The following is a 24,820-nucleotide window of genomic DNA, read 5'->3' as shown; positions in this document are numbered from 1 at the left end:
TAAATGAAAGAATGTAAGGTTGAAACAAACTGGCTTTAAGTTTACTCCCTATATACACTACAAGTGAGATTTTTAAAAGCACTCAGCAACAGGCTAACTTTGCTTCTGTTAAAGTCAGCTTCACTGGGAGCAGATTTAGGTCACCATTTAATGCTTCTGAAAAAGCCCACCTTACAAGTGCAACTGTTTATGGAGTTTTGGCTTGGTTTGTTTTTTTGGTAGCTCATTTGACCCAATTCAACAAATACTGTTGAGTTGTGTCTACACACACTGTAGACGCAGTCTGTGGACCTAAATAAATATCAGTACATTCTGGGAAGCTATCCCCCAATATTTCATCAGGGAAAAGAATACCCAGAGGTTATGTACACAGAGCAGCAGGAAGAACAGCATAAGGGGTAATGAACACTGAGATGTTATACTACAGAGAGATCGGGAAGAAAGGAGCTCCAACCAAACTGGTCACACAAACATGCTTAAAAAGTCCCATCTACACTGCCAAAAACAGTAGGCCAACCCAGTTAAAGAAAGACAACTACATGCCAGCCTAGGCTGCTACCACGGTGATGCACTCTTAGATGCCATGGTTACCAGCAAGTGTTAATCTTGTTGCATGTGGATAAAACCACAGTTAAAGCCAACCACCATCACCAAATGGCTACAAACTTGGTTAAAAATGTGAAGAGTACACAGCTTTGTACTCTTCCTTTAACATAGTACAGTTTCTAGCATAAACCACTAGAGGAACAATGATTTCCCAAGCTATCTGTCAGAATGCTTAACCATTCAGTCTACAAACACACTCCCCCATCATCCATTTCACAATGGATCCTATATGGAAGGTAGGGTCAGTTCTACTGCTAAAACACTGGGTGGATTTTAGGGTGGATTTTAAAAGAATTGGTTCTTCATTTGAACTTGTGCTCATATTTTTTTCTTCTAATTAGGAACATATTGTTTACATTTCAGTTGGAGATGCACTTTCAGAGATTTCTACATTGCTTGAGTTTTCACAACAAAAATTTACTCATTCAGTTTTGTTCTTTGTGGACTACAAAAGTCTTACATATCGATGGTATCTTGGCTACTAGACTCTCCCTTGATGTATTGCTTTTTTCCAGCTATAGTACTTGGAACGGGAGCCACAACCAAAATGAAAATAGAGTTAGTATAGATATCCCCCCACTCCTCACCCACTAACTAGGCTGCAGGATCATTCAGACCAGAATTTTAATTGACCTAAAGTGAAAAGCACAACAAAACATGTCTGATGACAGAGGTAGCAGAAGAGTGTAGACAAATGAGTCAGAGTGAGATTATATTTAAAGAAAATCCAGAACAATGAAATCCATAGGAATAAGGAAGCAAAGAAGCTAGCTATATGATCTCTGTGAGGGTGCTGGAAGAGAAACAGCCTTGGTCAGACCCAACAGCAACATAATGCACGAAAGCAATCTTCTGTCAATATCAGTTAATGTGTAACACTTGGAAATGGGTCTTCAGCAGACCATGATCTCAAAGCAGAAAAACAAAAATCAACATGTAAATTGTGTAGAAACAGCTTACATCCCCCCCAGATTGTCTTGAAAATTGCTGTGCTTTGTGGGGAGCCCTGGTTAGGGCCAGCTGATCAGTTCTGAAGAAGATGTCTGAGCAAAGGACTCCGCTAAAAAAAAAATCATGTGGCATGATGGTCCTTATAATTGTGTGTACACGTGGGCTCAAACTATGAATGAGTCCCTCCAAACTACCATTACCCATTCAGGAAGCGTCCAGCACCCATTGCCCTGTTGGGTAACAAATATTTTAAAAGTTGTTGAGGGTAAAAGTGGGATCTACAGTGTGGTTGAAACTATGCTGATGAGCCAGAGAAAGCCATTTGCAGATGTGGAGCCAGACTGGGGTGTTGCAGCAAACCAAACTGTCTGGAGGCAGTCTGACATCAGTAACTGGATGGTTCAAGAGTCATGCTGTGACTTTTGAATCCGAGCAACACTCATCTACTGTGTGTTCAAGTCTCGCCTTCTAAGAATGTGTTGTGCACATTAATTGCCCTCTGCCCGCCATCTGCCGGGGCTCTTTTCAGAAGTTTTGCCCTGAGAGCAAAGCTTCTGGTTTAAAAATCAATATTTAAAACTACTCTAAAATCCACATGCATACTCTGATTCATTATCGGGGCTAAGAGTAGTTGGTGGTGTAAATTTGGGGTTATTTGGCCCAGGGGTTCCTCTAATACAGCTCCCATAACAAGGAGTAACTATTAATGTTATATTGCTCTAAAACACACACACACACATATACACATATATGGAATTATCTTGAAAACTGGCATGCCACAACATGGAACATGGTAGAGTTTGTGGTGGAATTTGGAGTCATTTGGTCAAGGGGCTCCCAAGACATAGCTCCTTGTGAAAGAACGTATGGAAAAAAGTGTACAACCCCTTTAAAGGTAGAGGCTGGAGCCTACAGCCTGAGAACAATCAAGGAGACCCTGCCCCACTATGGAGCTGAGCTAGTTAAACACAGGAACAAAAAACTGAGGAGATAAAGGGCGTGTACACTGCAATTAAAAACCAAGGGCTGGTCCACACCAGCTGACTCAGACTTGTGGGGCTATAGGGCTGTTTAATTGCAGTGTAGACTTCTGGGCTTGGGCTGCAGTCTGGGCTCTGGGATCCTCCCACCTCACAGGGAGGGGAGTAAAGCCAAGCAGGCTACAAGGGGTGGCAGTTTTTCTCTCTCGGGCACCAGGAGACAAGCCTAACCTGACTCACAGACTTGGTTTGTAGATTTTCTTTGGGAGCGCTGAACCAGATTGCTCTCCCAGACTTATTAAAAAGAGGACATGCTATTTGGTTAACATGTGCTGACTTCTCCTTGCCCCCCATAGTTAAAATGAACCTATTGCTGCTCCACTTGGAGAAAGTAAGGTGAAGCACACCTGCAGCACCACACTGGGCCACAAGGGGGCACAAAGGGACTGCCCATACCTTTACACTTGCTTAAATGAACTGCTCGTAATACTTTCAGATTCTTAGAACGCTTCTGGATGCACAGGTATGTAACCCTCATGAAAGGTATAGCATGGAGTGCCCGAGATAAGCTATTAAGTGATACCAAAGTCCAGTTTTAAGATATTTCAGAAGTTATTGCAATCTAAAAGCTTTAGCAACTCTGCTTAGTCAGTTCATTTCTGTGAAAGCTCTTGTTTCTTCAGAAACTCTTCTCTCAGGGATACTCACTGAGTGATGTACTCACATAGTAGCTTATCTCTGCCCCTAGAACTTAAGGGCCACAACTTTGACTCCTCTCCTCTGAAGTGTTGCATTCTGTGTATTCAACCCACCTTTCATTTAGTGTCTGGGGCCACAATGGGAATGCAATACTTTATATACAAGATACATGTAATGATGTGCTATAATGTGAACCAGACCTGAAATAACACGGAAGCTGTGACTGTATGAAAATTATTATTGTTCTGGTAGTGCAGAAGTCTCTCCAAATTAGTCAAACACCATGGCTGAGCACTGTGACTAATAGCATGGACTGTGCAGCTATGCCTATCTGTCACTCAAAAATCAACACAAAAGATTCACATGGATCAATTTCACCCCTCAAAGTGCTACAGTTTTGTGAGAAGGATCTGAAGGAAATGTCAGATTAGAAAAATTTTAGTCACGATACCATTTTTGAAACACAAATCTCCAATGATATTCCCCCCACACACACACACACTCACCCCACAATCCACCTCCACAAACAGCTATAGGAAAATGAGGCAGTGCATAAACTACAGAACATTTAAAATGATACTCTAAACCCAAAATCACACAGTTTTTGTAGATCTTATTTACTCCCTGTTAAAATGGAAATCCTGCAGTAACCATAACTGTGGTGCCACTATCAACCCACCACATTAGGGTCAGCAGAAGGTAGAGTTGGTGATGCAAATTGGGGTCATTTGGTCAAGGAGTTCAGCAGATACAGTGCCCCCTGTAAGGACTTTTAACAATCAAACTGCTCTAAAATCGACATACATAAAAAGAGTGTCTTGTATCTATGTCACACAGGCTGGTTTAGAGTTTGGGGTGCAAAATTGGGGGGGGGAATCTGATTCCCCAATGTACAACTCCCCACAACGAGCTTCTTTTAATTTTTAACATGCTCTAAAGTCCACATCCATAGTGCGATTAACTTGGATATTAGTCTGGCAGAACAGGGGCAGAGGTAAACTTCTGTGTCTAAATTTTGAGTCATTTGGTCAAAAAGTTTCCTGAGATACAACCTCCTACACTCAATAAGGAAATTATTTTAATATTCAAAATGCTCTGAAATCCATTTGACTCAGTGAGAGTGTCTTGAAAATTGATATTCCACAACAACTTTGGTGGCACAATAAGATCACCAGTGATGGATATAGACTGAACATCCACACACACCACTTTAAGGACCTAGCTAGAGGTTGTTCCAGATGGCACTCCACCTGCAAGGAGGCTACCTCCCTTTGGGATATGCCTTGATGAACAGGATTCCGTACAATGGCCGAGGTATACTTTGGAGAGAGGTCGGAGGAGAACACTCATTGAGAATAATGAACCTGTTAACACTTCTCCAAGCTATTATGGTGTCAGGCTGTATTAATTTCCAGGAAGAGTTCTGATTCATCTCAGAACATCCCATAGAGATGAATGAGTCATTTCATACCTCTGAAATCCTCCAGTTAGATTCTCTTGCAGCTATGGAGATGGCTTTGTGGCTTCTTCAGAGTCAGGAGTCCACAATTCTGCCCATTAATTCCTATCTAAGGAAATCCTCTTGGGTTACTGTTCCCTGTGTGGGAAAGGAGAATGTCCTGGTTGGTATACAGGTGACCTTTGTATCCACTGAGCTACTGTGCCTGGATCCTGGCCACATAAAAAGAAAAATCTCTGTTCTGGAGAGGAGCGAGAGGAGCTATCCTCTTTGTTTGCCTAATGCCTGGGTACTGGCCTACAATACTTTGCAAAAATCTCTGGTCACTGGCAAAGAGCATTGTCCCATGTGGGTGGCTTCTCCTGCAGAGTCAAAAGGTGCTTATTAACTATATTTATAGCATCTCAATTGTGTTGATCTTCTCCTGCTGTAGGAACAGATTTATCTCAACACAGACTGGTAAAAGAAATATTACATATTTTGTAATCATTTAAAGTACCACACTAGAAAGATGTTCTCAAATTGAAGGTGAATGCTGAAGTCAATATATGCATTTTGCTCCCCCTGAAAGCACTGCCAAATGAACATGATACATCATCCTTCCACTACTGTAGATGCGCCGTTCAACTAGTAGTCATTTCCAAACAAGTTGTTTTATATGTCTATAAAAACAGCCTCCTAACCTAAGAACTGCATGTTTGATCACAGTTCCATTTATTATGCTGCTTCACCTAAAAACATTTTTGCTATTGCTAGAGGAAAGTTCCCCATTTCCTCTGCAAATATTTTTTTTCCATCAGATTTAACAAAGTTACCATTTTGCCTTTGAGAAATTAGGAAGGTTTAAAGGAGGAAGTCCACGGGGTCAACAGGTCATACAAGAAATATTACAAGCAAAAATACAAACAAGCCAAAAATCATAGCAATGAGTGCTGGTACTGAAATTTAAAAAAAAAAAAAAAATCTATATAATATTGTTTTTTTACCATGACATACTGAACAGGAATTTGAAACAAGAGAATGCTGAGTGTCCAGGACTGTATTTACAATCATGCCACTCAATTTGAACAGTTTATTCCCAAAAGAACATTGGCCCATAGACAGTAAGTTTTCATCAGCAAAAACAATCAGCAGTTCCTTACAAGTTCCTTCTATGAAAGCTGTTCTGTTCTAAATCTTATCACCATGGTAACTTGACTGAATGCTCTCCTCAGAGTCTCACCTTTTCATTCCTACTTTCTGTTTTGGTTTTCATTGGAGTTCATCATAAAAGATTACACAATCTTATTTTTTTCTGTAACATGTTTCCACCACTAATGGCAGAGGTATTCTAATGCCATCAAGAGTGACTGGAATTTAATCTTATTTAAGCTGTTCTGAGTATAATAGCTGACCTTCGATTTATCACCTTCCAAAGTACTTAGAAAAGATGAGCAATGTCAGGCATATTACCTACATTTTTTTCTAAAACAAAACAGTCAAGGCTTAGTTGCCACATCTTGCATTTATCAACCCACAAATTGTCAACATGCTCTTTAAAAACAAAAAAATCAACAATATAAGCACCAGTCTTCCTGATAGCTTATAAAGCCCTTAATAATCTAAGCCTGGGATACTGGGAAGCTACTACTAAGGATGGGGGAAGGGACATAATTTAACAGGTCTAGAGATCCAGGAGGAAGAGGAACTATGCAGAGTGATTCAAGAGGACATAACTATAGCCAGTGAGAAGTTAGAAGGAAAATGTAGGCTGAATATCAGGGAAATCTTCCAAACAATGATATCATGCACATTGTGGAACAGCTTCTTAAGGTAACTGGTGGAAGCCCCATAGCTTGGAATATTTTAAATAAGAATGAAGAATAGACCTACTGTAGCAAGTAAACCTCCTTTGGCTGGGAGACAGAAGACTTCATATGCTCCCCTTCTTCGAGTTACTATATTTCTTGAATGAGAGTTCCTCCCATGCAGTCAACATTGGCTGAGTTATAGTTGCTGGAATCTCACTATTCAAAACAGATCAGGCCAGGAGAGAGGACTCCTGAGTTCAGGAACTTCCTCTATGGAATCCCCTGTCAGAGGATCTGTGCTAGAGTCCCTCAGCAGTTGTCTTCAGGTCTTGGTGACCTTCTATTCAGGTCAATATTTCTGCATCACTGTGAGCTAGAAGATTGATCAGGGAACAGGAGCAAGGAATACAAGAGTTCTAATCCCAACTCTGATACTTATTGTCCAGCTTTGAGCAAGTCACTTAATTTCTCTCATTTCTCTTTCATTTTTTGAAATGGGTATAATACAACTCAAAAACCTCAAAAAGGTGCTGTAAGTCAATGTCTGTACAGCATTTTTAAATGAAATGTGCTATATGATTCTCATTATTACTACAATTATTCTCGTTCCTCTCATACACTTTCTTCCACCCTGCCTTTAGCTTGGTTTTACTAGAGCCACTAATAGCCTAGCCCACTGGGGTCCGCTTTATCTAATCATGGTTTTAAGATCCATGTGATGGGTGCTTTGGAAACAAAAAAAATGTGATAAATGTCTAATAAATATTCCATGATTTACACCTTTCTTCATTTTCAGTTCCAAAATATAGATTTTCTTTTTTCCTAAAGATCATATTACCATAGGTGCCGACACCGTGTGTGCTCCGGGGTTGAAGCACCCACAGGGAAAAAGTGGTGGGTGCTGAGCACCCACTAGCAGCCCCCCTATCAGAATCTCCACCTCCCCCCAGCGCCTCTCCCTCCCCCCCAGCACCTCTTGCCTGCCACAATCAGCTGTTTCACAGCATGAAGGCTCTGGGGGGAGGAGCAAGGATGCGATGCGCTTGGGGGAGGGGCGGAACAGGTTGGGAAGGGGTAGGGCAGGGGTGCAGTGGGGGCACAGCCTGGGGAAGAGTTGGGTACATGGTAAAGTTGGCACCTGTGCATATCACTCTGTATCACATTTTGCTACTTTCTGTGGTGATAATAATAAAACGTGCTACTTAACCAAGCATGCAACTGTTTATTGCTATAGCCGTTTATTACTATAGCGAGAAGAGTAAAATAAACGTTGTCAAAAATACCCCATATATTAATTTTATTTTTTGTTTGATATGTCACAGCCACCAAATATTGTGGCATGGCTCTTATTTGCTTAATAAATTAATAAAACCTTATTTCCTATTTTATACTTTCATCCATTTAGTTTTTTTTTTTTTTAAAATAGCACTTTGTAATTAATAATACATCTTATTGTGTCATTTAAGCGCTATACAATATATAGAATTTGGCAGCATAATACTGAGATTACCTAAATATCTGATTTACTAAGGTCCTGGAAAGTTACTATTTTTTAATTTAACTACTTGAACATTGGAACCATAAGAGATTCAATAACTTGAACTCTCCACTTTCTTTAGGACAAATATATAACAGTGGCATTTATCCTGAAATTCTGTATCCAGTTCCCTCCCACCATGACCTCAATCCTAACCTAAAGAAAAAGAAGAAAGTACTCGTCAGATATGGCTGTATGGGAGGGTGATTGTGAAGCTAAGTTTGCCTCTCCGAATAAGTTTCCAATCAGTGCCATCCTTGGCATGTCTGTTTCACAATTTCCAGCAGTCTATGAGTGGACCACCATCTATGTTTTCATGCCAGCGCACTGCTTGTCAAGTCAAACAGATTAAAACAATGCTCAATATATTTTGGAGAGGGGGGAGCATAACAATGTGGAACTTCAATCATTTATCAAAGCGTTTCTGCATCTTGCTGTTCCTCTAGTGCAGTGGTCACCAACTCGTCGATCGACCAGTCGATCCTGAGGATTCTCCCCGTCGATTGCAATCTCCGTCCGTGCAACGGGGCTGACTGCCACTAAGGCAGGCTCCCTGCCTGCCGCGGCCCCATGCCGCTCCCAGAAGCGGCCAGCACACCCTGGTGGCCTCGCGCGTGCGGGGGAGGGGTTCCTCCGTACGCTACTCCTGCCTGCAAGCACTGCCCCCGCAGCTCCCATTGGCTGGTAATGGGGAGCTGTGGCCAATGGGAGCTGCGGGGGCACGCCTGCAGAGAGGGGCAGCACATGGTGCCACGTGCCCCCTTCCCCCCTAGGGGGCACATTGGCCCCTTCCGGGAGCAGCGTGGCCACCCATGGTGCACTACTGGCGGTGGGGGGGAGGGAGAGAGGCCCAGCTCGTGATGGGGAGGATGAGCCTGCCTTACCCCGCTGCACCGCCCACCAGGAGCTGCCGGAGGTAAATGCCCCCCAGCAGGAGCCCGCATCCCAACCTCCAGCCTTGAGCCACCTCTTGGAGCCAACACCACATACCTCCTCCTACACCATGAACCTCCTCCTGCACCCCAAGCCTCTGCCCCAGCCCTGAGCCCCCTCCCAGAGCCCCCTCCTGCACCCCAACCCAGAGCCCCCTCCTGCACCCAGAGCCCACACTCTGCACCCCAACACCCTGCATCAGCCCAAAGCCCCCTCCTACACCCAATTACCTCCTCCTGCACCCCAACCCCAGGTTCAGCCCAGAGCCCTCTCCCATACTGCGAAACCCCTGGCCCCAGCCCAGAGCCCGCACCCCCGTCCCAAACCCCAGTGAAAGTGAGTGAGAGTGGGGAGAGTGAGTGACGGGGAGAGGGGAGGATGGGGTGAGCGGGGAAAAGTCTCAGGGAAGGGGCAGGGTAGATCCTGGGTTGCCTTTAAATTCAAAAAGTGATCTTGGGCGTAAAAAGGTTGGAGACCACTGCTCTAGTGTCTGACTAACATAAAACTCGTATATAAAACTACAGGACAAGTGTTAGAAGCAGTTAATTAATAGTTTGGTTTTATATCAGACTGAGCTGAATTATATGCGTTATTGATAAACTATATTGCTGTTTATATAATGATTCAGAATACCTATTACTTCATACTTATTAACAGTATTGGCAAAAGTGAAAGGACAGCATTTAGTCTCAGAAACTACCCAAATACATTATAAAAGTAATCTATCATTTGTTTTACTTTGCAGGTGAAGGGTTAATTTGATTATTATAGCCCTTTAGACACGTGGGCATAATAAAGCACAAATACAAAAGTCATGTCAGTAACCTAGGTGCTTTCCTTTCCCACTGCTAACTCCACTTTCACAGAGCAAAAGATATGGCCATAAAGGGTATGATAAGGAAACGGAAGTGAATTGTAGAAGTAATGCAAAATGAAACCCAGTACTGTATATGCACATATATGATGGGAAAATGTATGTACGGAGATGGTTTTACTTGGCCTGTTTCAGTTCCCCCGGATAGAGCAAAATTGCCAGTGGGGCAGGGATTTGATTTCATGTATGGTTCCGTGCCTGTGTATAAATATCTCATACCTCAGCTTTTTTTTTTTTTTTTTAAAGTAGAGACACATATACAAATTTTAAATGGATGATTTTACTTGAATTTCTTTCTGTTAACTATCTAGGGTATAGGGACGGAATAATACATTCACCCTGGGTGATGAGGAAACACCCTAACAAGTGAGGGAACTGACACCATTAATGTCTGCAGAATCCTCCATTTTTTGAAAATTAACTATCTAGCCCAATTATGAACCATGCTTAAACAGAAGCAGTATTTGAGTCTACAGATAAGGAGGTTTCTCACCTGTAACTGGAGGTTCTTCGAGATGCGTAGTCCCTAGCTGTATTCCACTGAGGGTTATGCATTTGCGCCCTGTGCCCAGCGTTGGAGAATTTAAAAGTAGTGTCCGTTGGTCTACACATGCGCCCTGGCTCACCCCATGCTTCCGTCCAAGGTGATAAAGGGTGGGGCAGATCAACCACATCTCCAGTTCCTTCTCCACCCTGAATCAGACAGATCCGTAGCAAAGGGGAAGGAAGACAGGAAGAGAAATGCCATAGTGAAGGAGTTGTCTACCACATAGTCCTGCACTGAAGCATGGCGAGCTGGGATGGTATGCACAGAGCTCCATGTGGCCACCCTACATATGTACATAAGTGGCATGTCCTGAAGGGAGGCTGCGGTCAAGGGTTGAGCTCTCATGGAATGAGCCTCACCCCAGTATGGGGAGTCAGGCCTGATAGTTGGTAACAGAGTTTAACGCAATCCAAAATACATTTGGAGATTCTTTTGGTAGAGATGGCTTAGCCCTTGAGTCTTTCAGCTACTGCAACAAACAGTGTAGGGGACTTCCTGATAGGGTTTGTTCTATGTAGGTAGAAAGCATGGACTCGTTGGTCATCTAGAGAATGGAGTCAACATTCCCCTGTGGATGTGTGAGGCGAAGAAAACATGTACATGAATGAATTGATTGATGTGAAACTGGAAGACCACCTTTGGTAAAAATTTGGGGTATAGATTTAGGGGGACGCTGTCCTTGTGGTAAACTATGAAAGGAGGATTTGCGATTATATCTCCAAGGCTGCCAACCCTTCTCATGGAAGTGATAGCAACAAGGAAGGTGACTGACGAAAAGGAGGGACATGGAGTATGATGTTCACGGTTCAAAGGGTAATTTCATTAGCATGGAAAGAACTAGATTCAGGTCCCATTAGGGTGCAATCTTTTGGACAACTGGGAAGGTTCTGATGAGGCCTTTCCAAAATCTAGTAGTTAGTGGGTGTGTAAAGGTGGTGCAACCTTCCACTAGAGGGTGTAATGTGCTAATCACTGCCAGATGAACTCTCAAAGAGTTGAGGGTAAAACCTGATGACTCCAAAGCCAGAACAGAATCCAGAATGAGTGGGATTTCGGCTGACTGAGGTAAAAGCCCTTTTTGTTGGCGCCAAGATGGGAAATATTTCCCCTTGGCTCGGTAACATTGCCTAGTGGAGTCCTTCCTGCTGCTGGAGAGGATGTCTTGTACAGCCGGAGAGCACATGTGTTCTAAAAGCAGATGCCCATCCAAATACCACGTTCTGATGTGGAGCACATGTGGATTGGGATGCTTGATCTTGCCATTGTACTGAGTCAGCCTGTTGGGGAAGTTGTGGAGGTGCATAGGTGGGCTGGCTGACATGCGGAGGAGATTAAAAAAACAGAATTGTTTCAGCCAGCAAGGGGCAATCAGAATGACCATTGCTCTGTCTCATCAGATCTTGTGCAGTACCTGAGGCAGGAGCAGCAGAGGAGGGAAGGTGTAGTTGAATTGGTCACAGCCTAGACAATCAGGGAATTTGGAGGAGGGTGCGAAAGAAGGAACTCAGACCCTGTGGCAGGGACATAGTTATGGCTTTCGGCCTCTTTGGGGTAGTTATGCATGTGGTAGGGGTGTGCCATACTGTCCTGGCAGGCTCCAGGATAGTGTTGTTAATTGGCAGTGCAATTCTGGCCAGTGCTGACGTATGGGGGATATCCAGCAGTTTATTCCGGGTATCTTGGATCTCTTCTGGGGAAATTTGGAGTTTCCCCATGACTCTCTGCCACAGTTCCTGATATTGCCTAAAGTCATCCAGCGATGAAAGGGATGCTGCAGTCACCACTGCATCCAGAGAGGAAGATGGAACTCTTGCCAGGATCAGAAATCACCACCGGGATCGAACAAGGGGTTCTTCCTCTACCAGTGGATCCGAGTGCCTGCTAGGGAGGGAGGCAGGTGAAGGTTCTCTTGTGGACCAAGCCAGGTTGTGATAGTCCCAACGGCATGAGGTACCAGTGACTCCAAGGTAGAAGTGGTGGATGCTGCAATGGATGTTGTGGTCTCCGTAAAGGCGCATAGGGATGAAAGGGCATGGCCAGTTCCTCTCCCATTTCTGATTCGTCGGCGGAGGAGAAAGTGGACTCTGTTTCAAATGTTGGTACTGTCAGAGCTGGCAGAAGCAGAGCAGATGGCGAGGGTCCTGTTCTCGGGTAGAATCCGTGGCAGAGAAATAATCTCTCTAGAGGTGGAGGGACGTGAAGGATGCAGTGACTCCAGGTCTGGTAAGGCAAACACGTGTTGCAGCTCAGCTACAGATCTAGATCTCCCCAGTGTCAGACACACCCTTCTCTTTGCCCGGTATCGGTGCCAGCACTATGGATTTTCCTGGACTGGAAGGTTCCCGTATCTTGTGGGGTGCGGTAATGATGGTACCGGTGGACCGGAGCTCAGGGTCGCCGGATCCCATTGTTTGTGGGATTTCTTCTCAGGCCTATCAGGCTTAGTGCGAGTTTCATCACCATGGCTTGAACTCATGGAAAGGATGTTCACTTTCTCACGCTAAGTCCCATAGGAAGGAGAAGAAATCCCAGAAACAATGGGATCCGGCGGTCAATATTAAGACTACTTACTCTCTATGCCAGTAAGCCTACCTTCTTAGGGGGAATAGGGGTTGTTTTTTTTTGTTTTTTGGCTTTAGAATAAAATTGTAAAGTAATCTGGCAAGTCTGGAAATAAATTCACTTCTGCAATAAAACACAGAACAATACTTGGATTATGAGATTTGACAATCTTTAAAAATATTAAATTTATGAAGCTTGGGAGAGGGAGAAGACCACTACACACATGGTTGTCCCTCTTAAGTATACTATATGGTAAACATCCTTCCTCCACTGTGTGTATTCAGCTTATAGGCCGTCTATTTGTGGCCCCTGACTTCCCTCATTTATACACCAGACACAGCTATACCCCTCTTATTCCTGCAGCCAGGTCTTCTCCGAATGTTAACTTTGAACAAAGAAAAGCTACAAATGTACCATCAAGATGACAGCAACCATCTTAGCCAACAGCCTCAGGCTAATTCCTCCTCGATGTCATTTCTGGTGCTTCGATTATTAAAGAACACAATTTTTAAAGCAACCTTACACAGTATTTACTACAAAGTGCAGCAAATTTTTTCCAATTTTTACAGTGGCCAGTAAAGGATTATTAATAGTATTAAACATTTATGTTGCAGGAAAGCTCAAGTGCCCATCAGGACTGGGGCCCTATCGTACTAGGTACGAGACAGCCTTCAAAGTTCCCTTAAAAATCATCACCATCTCACCACCAAAATAACCAGGCTGAGGGAATCCAAGGTATTTCAGCTGGTGGCAATGTAAACACATCTTTGAACATTATGCTAAACAAACTGTACTGTAGCAAATATTCAGATGAGCCAAACATATCTGAAAAAAAATGAAAGCTGCGGCCTTAAAATATTTATAAAAACAAGATTTCAAAACTTCATATCCACCTTTTCAAATCAGGGCATGTGGTGGCAGGGATGCATGTCAAAAATATTTTTTTCTGGGCAGACAGGATTTTTCTCACTTCCAGGATAACATTTTAAGAAAGGAATTTGAAACCTAAAGAATTTATCCTCATTTATTTATTTATTTTAAGGGCTTATTTGATTATGTGGTTTGCATCATCACCAGGACTGGAAGAGTCAAGGAAATAGGAAAATTCTCCTTTGTTAGCAGATGTGTCCTCCTGACTAGTTTTGGAAGAATTTTACTCTTTCAGAGACTTTAAGTCCTTTTAGATCATTGCCTCAAGTCTCATATAGCATTTTAGTTTATTCCTGATTTAGAGATATTGGATGATTAGCATATTGCTGAGTCACTTCTTTCTGTAAAGCAATTGAACTCAGGCACACTGGAATCCCTAGGTAGAAAATGCATAAGAGGATCAAACAAGACTGGATTGGCATCTAATTGCCACTTTGGCTCGATCAAGTTGCTGTCAGGTTCACTTTTATTCAGTTCAATGCCTGAGAAATTTCCAAACAAGGCAGAATGAGTCTGCCAAACTCTCATGTATATTCACACCAGAATGAGTACGCTTACTGGCCTGTTTCTAAGAAAGGGCCACTATTTGGGAAAGCTAAGAAAAACAACTCATTAGAGCACTAGAAGTAAAGCCTGTTCTCCTAGGAGACCACCGTGCCATGTAATAGAAAGTGCTATGAAACAAAAGTGATCAGCTGCAAACAAACACAGATAATTTACCAAACAAGAAACTAGTTGGCAGTTAAGATAATACAAATTACCACGTGAACAACTAATCATATACTGGGGTGGGGGAGGGCTTATGGCCCACAAACTAAGGAGACAATTGAAAAAAAGTCTCTGACTTTATTTTGGTTTCATCAACAGAAAATTTAAAAGACGAAAATGAAAGATTATGGATGTATCAGTCATGGCCTTAGAAAATAAACAAAAGTGGAATGAAAGATGATTAAAAGCACCTGAACAGAGATCTTTATGGACTCAGAAAATCCTTTATGGAAGAGAAACTGGGCAACAAGGAGAGGTGTTATAAAAGACTAGAGAGAAAGAAAGAAAATACAAACTTTTTCCAATTTGATCATCTCTGGCATAAAGAGGCGATTATATCTACAGGCTGACCCCCATGTCCCTTAAAAGACTCCCATTGACTACACTTGAGTTTGAATCAGGCTGCACTCACTCATTCGGAATAATAAATACAACATGTCTCAAAGAGAGGCTGAGTTCCACAAGTGCTTTCCCACAAAGACCAGAGTCCCTTCTCCATACACACTATGGTGTTCATAGACTCAAACTTTAAAGGTCAGAAGGGACCATCGTGATCACCTAGTTTGACGTGCACATTGCAGGCCACAGAATCTCACCCACCCACTCCTGCAATAGACCCCTAACCTCTGGCTGAGTTACTAACATCCTCAAATCATTGTTTAAAGACTTCTGTGGCTTCTCCTCTCAAGGATCCTTTTCCCAAAAAATGTGGCCAGTTTACACTTTGGGGAGACACTCCTGGCTCACACAGACGTGCCTACACATATGAAACCAGATGATCTACAGCAGGGGTGGCCAACTGAGCTTGAGGAGGAGCCAGGATTTACCAAAGTACATTGCCGAAGAGCCACAGTAATACGTCAGTAGCCCCCCACATCAGCTCTCCCCACCCCCAACTCCTCCCACCCACCGGAAACCCTGCCAATCAGCGCCTCCCCCTCCCTCCCCACACCTGCCGATCAGCTGTTGTTTCATGGCATGCAGGAGGCTGGGGGGTGGGGGGAATGGGGGGAGAGGAGCAAGGGCATGGCAGGCTCAGGGGAGGGTGCGGGGCCTGTGGCAGAGCCAGGGGTTGAGCAGTGAGCACCCCCTGGCACACTGGAAAGTTGGCGCCTGTAGCTTCAGCCCCAGAGTCAGTTCCTATACAAGGAGTCGCATATTAACTTCTGAAGAGCAGCATGGGCTCTGGAGCCAAAGGTTGGCCACGCCAGATCTACAGAATATTTCCCCCTATTTCCATCTTAACCAAATCATTAAAAATTTGTGCAGTATCCTTCCATATTAGATTTTAAGCTCCTTTAGGACCAGGACCCGGCCCTGTACATGTTTGAATAGAAGGCCATAGATATCTTGGGTGCAACATGACTATCAAAAAAGAAAAACCTAAGAGAATAATAATGTGTTTCTAACTGCTTCCACAATGACCAAACACAATGAGAACTACTGAGGAAGAAGGACTTTGAGTAAAGGAAACAAGACTATCTCCAAGGTTACCTGCTCCCACTCTATAAAGGAATCTCCAATTATTGCTGCTGGAAAACTGAAAGAATTAAGGGGAGATGGGGGAGGAGTGCACTATTTTATTAGAGGGGAGCTATACAATCACAAACCTTTGTGATTTTATTTTCTAACACCACACATCTGCTGGTAGACAGACTATTTCAAAATCAAGAGGAATGTAATGGAAAGTTTATTTTTAACTGTATAGTTCTAAAAGGGCATTACGAGTCTATTATTGTCATACTATAATGATAATTGGCAATAAAAATCATGTTCTCTTCTCTTTCTCAGTTCCTGTTTCTTTGATGAGTGAAGAGTAAAAAGAAATTGTCACCCAATGCACTGTTTATTCAACACTCAAATTTCTTGAACCACAGTTTTCTTCTAACGCAAAACAGAAATGTTGATGACCAATTATTTAGCAATCCCAAGTCAAGCAAAAATTTTACATTTTACAGACACACACACACACACTTTACTACGTTATTCGTGTGAAAATCCAATTGTAGCAATCCATACAAATGAACATGCTGCATTAAGTCTACAGTTAAAAATCTGTTCTGACCGGACACAAAAAGATTTCTTGTAATGGTAATGTCACTAGAGCAGTGGTTTCCAAACTTGCTCCACCGCTTGTGCAGGGAAAGCCCTTGGCGGGCCAAGCCGGTTTGTTTACCTGATGTGTCCGCAGGTTCAACCAATCGTGGCTCCCAGTGGCCTTGGTTTGCTGCTCCAGGCCAATGGGAGCTGCTGGAAGCAGCACGGGCCGAGGGACATACTGGCTGCCGCTTCCAGCAGCTCCCATTGGCCTGAAGCAGCAAACCAAGGCCACTGGGAGCTGCGATCGGCCGAACCTGCGGACGCGGCAGGTAAATAAACTGGCCCGGCCCGCCAGGGGCTTTCCCTGCACAAGCCACGGTGGAACAAGTTTGGGAACCACTGCACTAAAGCATACTTTCAGCTACTTTTTACATATATACCTGTAACAGTCTCCATAAAACTGCTTTAAAAACTACTTGAAAGAATACTTAAATTAATATTATTGGTAGCTCCTTTCACTAGCATTAGAACTGATTTCAAGGACTAGATTAGAGTTTGTGTTTAAAAACAATAGTATCAAATAAGTGAAAAAGTTAAAGGCAGTTTGATAGCTATTTTAGTAGGCAATTTTGTGGCAAGGTTTACTGATAGACAGCCAGACCTAAGTTTTCAGAAGTAACTAGTGATTTTTTGTGCCCAATTTTGAAACACCTTAAAGGAGCTGGGTGGCTCTGGCTCAGCACTTTCTGAAATTCAAGACCCTATAAAACATGTCTCAGGTTTGGCACCCAAAAAATCGGGGCACCCAAAATCAAGTCTCTCTTGAAATTTTAGGCCATATGTTTTTATAAAAACACATCACTTACAAATTATGCGTGTAAATACATATACATATAAATACACAGAGACAAGGTGGGGGAGATAGTGTCTTTTACTGGACCAACTTCTCTTGGTGAAAGAGAGACATTTTCCAGCTACACAGAACTCAGCCCTGAAGAAGAGCTCTGTGTAGCTCGAAAGCTTGTCTCTTTCACCAACAGAAGTTGGTCCAATAAAAGACACTACCTCCCTTACCTTATCTATCTAATATCCTGGCGAACAACAACACCGCAAGCAACATACACACATAGTTTCATTTTACTGGGGGGGGAAACAAATCATATAGCAGTACTGCCACAGTTTTCATGAAAATAAAATTAAATTGTTTACCAAAACACTAACATTTTAATGTTAAATAATTTCATATTTGATTTTATACAGTCCAATTTACGCATACAAAAGCCAATACTAAAACAACTGCTTTCGGTGTATTTATTTGATCTGTCAAACCACATGAAAACAGGAAATCATCATGGTTTCAGTAGGTCTAGAGAAAACACTCAAAAATTATAACTGAAATATAATGAACTCACATTATGTAATAAGTCTATGGGTGAAAAAAAATGAACAGTATGTTTGCCCAAGACAAAGAACTACCACATTTCTTTCACACCAACTCCCCAAAAACCACAGAATAAAAACAGTAAAATATACTACTCAGCAGAAATTATGTATTTGAACCAGCTACTGGTTTTCAACTAGAGAAGGTTTCTCCAGGCTAAGATGTCTATCTTTCTATCAATCTAATTATATTTTATGTACTTATATGGCCCCTATTATCTAGTATCTGAGCACTTCACAATCTTTAATTTACCTTTATTTATCATCACAACACCCTTGTGAGGAAAGGAAGTACATTACCCCCATTTTATAGATGGGGAACTGAGGCACAGAAAGACTAAGGCCTGGATTAAAGGTATTTAGGCACTGCAACACCTAACTGATTTATGCTGAGTGGAGCAATGCCTACATACATTTAAAAATCTGGGCCTGAACATCTTGTCCAAAATTATACAAGAAGCCTGTGGCAAAAGCTAGAATCAAACTCAGGTTTCCCAAGCAGAAAGCTAACACCTTAACCACTGGACTACCCTTCCATTTAAAAAAACCTATGCTGGAATTTGCCCCTTTGCTGACCATGCTATACCTGGTATGCAAGCTAACTGAAGGACTTCAGCCTCCAAAGCTGTCAAACACATTTCTCCTCTATACCAAATTCTCAAAAATGTATCTAACACATGGGAATTTCAAATTTAGTGTCAATGGAATAGAATGTTGTCACAGAATAATGAGCACCTGCTGCTACATCCATGACAAGGAAAAAGAAACAGCCATTTATAGAAAACAAATGGCTGAAGCAAAGCTGAGATGTTAGTTTTCAAACCAGTAGACATTGATCCCGTGATAATACTCCATTCCAATTATTTTGTTTTTTCATACCAATAATGGCGTAGATTTCATCTAAAGGTATAGGATTCAGTAGAGTGACAGCTGTTCACTACATCCTTCTTAACCTGCAGCATTCTGATTAGCCCAAGCACAAAATAAGGCTCTTGTCTAATTCAGAAACCAGCTTACCACGAAAGGTAGGTTTCAAAAAAGTAGACTGTACTTTTATAAACTTCTTACAGACTCATCAAAAAAAAGGTTTAAGTTCTACCATTGAACAGGGATCCCACAATCCAACAAGGTGGCAGGTATTAAACTGGATGCAATAAGCTATAATAAAAGGTGTGACTTATTAGCCAATTATAAAATGAGTTTCAGAACAACTTTGCTACTGAGTCCCACTACTGCAAAAGAGTGGCTTTTCTTTAAACCACTAATGGGAATAACAATACTTCAAAGAAAGGTGCCCGGGGATAATGCCTGATGGGGACTTTGCTCTATTTACATGATACACACAACTTTAGGTATCTTCACTGTGACTAGGTAAAGTGCTCTTGTGATGCTACAGTTAAGTAGCAGTATTCCACAGTTTGGAACCTCCTTCTCTACAGGTAAATTTCATTACAATAATAAATGAAAACCTACATCAACATGCCACAATCCAATAAATCAACAGCTTCAAGTCAAAATAAAGGGCTTTCACAACTATTTTAACTCTTTTTCCCTCTTCTGCTAAATTTTATTTCCCCCCCCATCTTTCCCCAACCCCATTTGTATAATTTGCTCCCACTCTCTGCTCAAGACCCCTCCTGCTACTTTTGCCTGTGGCTCATTATATATGTGGAGATGTGCATTAATGAGCACTAATACAGACTTTTGTGTCTTATTACTTATTTAACATTTAAATGAACATTCCCTCATCTTCCTGCGGATCACCCTTCAACCAGACAGGGATTCTTCATGATTCTCCATACTTCTGTGGTTCTCAACCTGTTTATAATTGTGGGCTGCCTATGTTACATGGGCCACAGGCTGAGAACCACAGCCTGAGAACCTCCTTCCCCCCTTAAAAAACCCCACCCACAGTCCCCTATGCCCAGAGCCCCTACCCAGCAAAGAGCCAGGAGCGGAGCCCTGGGTGAGGGACAGGCAGCCAGGACCCGGACCCACCACGTGGGGCTGAGCAGTTGGACCCCGCCGCTCAGAGCCAGGCAGCCAGACCCCAAATCCCACCGCCCAGGACCCGACAGCAGCCAGACCCCGGGACCCTGCCGCGTGGGGCCGAGCTGCAGCCAAACCTGGACCCCACCATGCAGGGACAGGCAGACGGGATCTTGGGGACCTCACTGTGCAGGGCCAGCAGCCAGGACCTGAAAAGGGAGGCCAGGAGTGGATCCCCACCCAAACTTGGGGGTGCTGCACCACCATGGCAAATCTGTAGTTCCCAATGCCCCCCAAGCTCTCACTGCCCAGAGGGTACCCCCCAAAACCTACCCACAGTCCCATTCTCCCACCCCTGCGGCACTCACCAGCCCCCTGCTGGCAGGAGCGCTGGTGCAGACTGCAAGATGCTGTCTCCCCTTCAACCGGCCCTGCCCCCTGCCAGACCAGAGCAGCAAATTTTGATTTTTTTTAAGCGCATGCGACCTGCAGGTTGAGAACTGCTACCATACTTCCATGCTATCATGCCTGTGCCCCTATATTGTAGAGGATTTTATGGTAGCACAGAAGCAGCTTGATAATAATTGATTCCCCTACCACCACCACCCACCCCTCACCCGGGATATGACTGCCATAATTAAAGGGAGAGTGGGTTAACTTGACTCTTGACTTCAGACCCAATGGCGCAGGATGATTTAGCAAGTATATCTGATATCTGTATGGTTATGAGCTGGGTGAAACTTTGTTGTGAGTGGAGCTAGAACTCCACTGAGATTGATAGGTGTGAACACACTCTTCAGTTCACATCATTGTAAGTACAAGCCCCGACCTAAAACAAAAAAGTGTCTGAGACCCTGGCCCAGAAACTTTTGGCAGAGTATTGTTTTGGGTAGCAGTGTGCGTATATATCAGGGAAAAGAGATCACACACAAACTGACGACAGACAAGAACAGAAAGAAAGGGAGAGGTGAGAAAGCCAAGTGGGAGCTTGTAAGCACGATCTGCTTGGAAAACGCTAGAAAGAGAGCTTTTGGGTCTGGTGTTGGCTAAAGAGGCTTGGCTGCTGTAACTGTGTGTTCTTGGTTCCGTCTGCATTCAGAGACACAGGACTTTGTACACTCCTTGTAAATAAACAAGATGGAATAAAAAAAATTACCAGACTCCATCAATTTCTACTTCCAACTGGAACACTGGTCCCCAGGGCTCCAAACTTTGCCTAAATGCTTCGGTCGAAAAGGGCAACAGTAAATTTACATATACACACACATGCACTAAATGGCCAAAACTATACCAGGGTTCAAAAACAAAACTACATAAGTTCATGAAGGATAGGTCATGCAATCCCATGCTCTGGGTGTCCCTAGCCTCTGATTGCCAGAAGCTGGGAGTGCACAACAGGGGTTGGATCATTTGATGATTTCCTTAAAAAGAAAAGGAGTACTTGTGGCACCTTAGAGACTAACAAATTTATTAGTGCATAAGCTTTTGTGAGCTATAGCTCACTTCATGCTTCCGATGAAGTGAGCTGTAGCTCACGAAAGCTTATGCGCTAATAAATTTGTTAGTCTCTAAGGTGCCACAAGTACTCCTTTTCTTTTTATGGATACAGACTAACACAGCAGCTACTCTGAAACCTGTCATTATGCAAAGTTGATGATTTCCTGTTCTGTTCATTCCTTCTGAAGCACCTGGCATTGGCCACTATCGGAAAACAGGATACTAGGCTAGATGGACCATTGGTCTGAACCAGTATGGCCGTTCTTATGTTCTTAGTTTTCCCAAAAGGAGCTGACAGAGCAGCAGACAGACTCCACTGAGTTCCGGCTCGCTGCCTATGGTGGTCAGAAGGAACACAATGACAACAGAGGCTGTGACCACATGTTATAACCAGTAGCACCACCTATTATTAGGGTTGCTCAACACTTCCCATAAGACTCTGCTTTCAGTTGCCTATAACTTGGCAAAACTTTAACTGTTTGGGCTAAATTTTCTAAGCTGAGTGTATATGGTGTATGCAGCAAATACTGTGCATACACAAGGGAACCAAGTTATGATTGCAATGGGAATTTTTGTTGGTAGCCATGGGAGTTCTTTGTATTTTGTGCATTTAAATTCCATAATCATAAAACTGTATGAACAGAGCTCTATTGCAATTAATATCTTGGTGTTTTCTGAAGAGGCATGTGAGACTTTAGTAATTACACTGTCAGGTAAACACAACCAGCCATGTTTATCTGAATGTTCATAAATACACAATGGCACACAGAAACAAACACAATGTATTTATTTCAACATGCAAAGATCTTTCGCTCTTTTTATAAATATACACACACACAAGCTCTCACATCCCTGGAACTCAACGCATTGTTATAAATTTACTGAAAACGTTACAAACTCAGCGAGTGAAACACTCTGTTTGTGAACACAACTAGTTTCTAAGCCAACCTCTGCAAATCTGTCCAAGGTACATGGTCACACAGAAAACAGAAGTCTAAAGTTTTACAAAAAGGTGTTTTAGTTATCTGGAAAGTAGCAGAAACATGTATTGGCAGCATGAAAAAATTTATTGGGAGCATACAAGCCCTGCTTGCCTTTCCCTACATACACAGAGAACTCAAAAACGATAAACGAGTTTTACTAAACTGCTCGCACACACAGTCACCTTTTGGCAGGAAACAGAACTAGCAATGGCACAAAAAGTATGTTTGAAGTTAAACTGTAAGCCTCTGAGGAGATAAAAAGAAGAGGAAAACTTCTAATGCATGCATCTTTGCAAATTTAAACGGTAGCATTGCCATCGCACCCATAGAAAACACTTAAAATTTCCTGCAATCCAAGATATTTTAAAGAAATGTCAGATAATTTAGGCCCAAACTGTGACATACCACTAAAATTGTCCTGATTTACTGGGAATATTTTTCAGAATTGAAAAACCTACTTTAAATCTTTTTGAAGTACTATACATGACACACTGATAGCATGTTTGTTCAATTTACAGATACCAGCATGCTTTGCTCGCTCTTCTTTAACTATACTTATGGTTAATACATATGTCTTAATACTGAATCTCTTAATAGAAATCATAAACCAGGGTTTCAAAGATTAATGCTTTGAAACAGATACTTCTAAATATACCTGAAGCATACTTTGCTAATCAAAGCACTCTCCTCTAAAATAATGGTGCCTTTGGAAGCGAAAAGGCCCGTCAAAGTAAATGCCTGGAATACCAGCTATTAAGCATTCCAAGGTCCCATTTTAAATTTGGTATGCATTGCTTCTCATCTCCCACAGATGTCAATAAGGGTACATCTACATAGCTATAAAAGGTTTCAGAGTAACAGCCATGTTAGTCTGTATTTGCAAAAAGAAAAGGAGTACTTGTGGCACCTTAGAGACTAACCAATTTATTTGAGCATAAGCTTTCGTGAGCTACAGCTCACTTCATCGGATGCTGTAGCTCACGAAAGTTTATGCTCAAATAAATTGGTTAGTCTCTAAGGTGCCACAAGTACTCCTTTTCTTATAGCTATAAAAGATCCATGGTACCACTGCGGCTGGCCTGTCAGGTGACAGGCTCTTAGGGCTCAGGCTGAGGGGCTATAAAATTGCAGTGTAGACGTTCAGACTTGGCCTGAAGCCCAGGCTTAGGGCTTATCTTCAGTACCGCGCTACATCGGCAGGAGAATGCTCTCCCACCGACGTCATTACTCCACCTCGATGAGAGGTGGAAGCTATGTGAGCGGGAGAGCGTCTCCTGCCAACATAGCAAGGTGTAGACACCCCTTTAAGTTGATGTAACTTACGTCGCTTGGGGGGGGGGTTCTTTCACACCTGTGAGCAACGCAAGTTTCATGGACTTTAGTGGTAGTGTAGTAGACAAGCCCTCAGAGCCTGGGCCAAAATGTCTATACTGCACTTTTTTAGCCCTACAGCCCAAGCCCCATAAGCCCAAGGCAGTTGACGTGCGCTCTAAGACTCGGTGCTGATATTTTTTTAATTGCAGTGTAGACATACCCTAAGAGTCATGCAGCTAAAACTGCATGTTCTGAAAGTTTATTCCTCTAATATTCATGGAGGAGAGAGGACAACTTTGGTTATGGAGCTCCTGGTGCCCATGAGGTGTGCGCTCAGGGGATCCTTATATTTGGGGGCAGATGGAAATAAAAAAAGGGAAGGTTTTCTCTACCTTAAGACGGTTCTATTAGATTTTTAAGGCCAGAAGGGACCAATACCATCATCTAGTTTGACCTCTTGTGTAACACAGACAATAGAATTTCACACAGTAATCCCTGCATCAAGTCCACATCTTTTAGTTAAATAAACTACAACATATTCTTTAGAAAGACATCCAGTCTTCATTTACAGCTTTAAGTGATGGAGAATCCACCACAGCTGTTGTAAATTGTTCCAATTTATAATTACCCTCACTGTTAAAAATGGGCACCTTATCTCTAGCTTGAATTTATCTAGTTTCAACTTCTGGCCATTGGACCATGTTATGCCTTTGTCTGATAGATTAACGAGCCTTCTACTACCCCAAATCTTCTCCCCGGGTAGTGTCTGTTTACTTTAGCTCACTGTTTCCTTTCCCCTTCTCCTTTGCTACTCAGAACTCCACCATCACAATGACGATGACTTAGTCACAGGAAGGCTATTACTTCAGAATATCAATTTCTTGAGGCCTGGAGCTCCCCTGACGCTACAGAAATTCTCTG

General features: G+C 42.7%; 1 protein-coding gene across 6 annotated transcripts in view; it reads right to left on the bottom strand.

The window, feature by feature from the left end:
- TBL1XR1 (TBL1X/Y related 1) overlaps window positions 1-24,820 on the bottom strand; it is a 173,890-nt gene that overhangs the window by 115,073 nt on the left and 33,997 nt on the right. For 2 of the 6 annotated variants that reach the window (XM_048863462.2, XM_048863468.2), the window contains exon 2: window positions 4,708-4,833. The exons of the other annotated variants lie outside the window; for them this stretch is intronic. The gene's annotated coding sequence lies outside the window, so the exon portion shown is untranslated. The remainder of the gene's footprint in view (window positions 1-4,707; window positions 4,834-24,820) is intronic. 6 annotated transcript variants of the gene reach the window in all.

This window comes from Caretta caretta, chromosome 9 (assembly GCF_965140235.1).
Source record: "Caretta caretta isolate rCarCar2 chromosome 9, rCarCar1.hap1, whole genome shotgun sequence".
NCBI classification, from domain to species: Eukaryota; Metazoa; Chordata; order Testudines; family Cheloniidae; genus Caretta; species Caretta caretta.
Note: the sequence above shows the minus strand (reverse complement) of the source record. Positions and strands in the feature narration are given on the sequence as shown.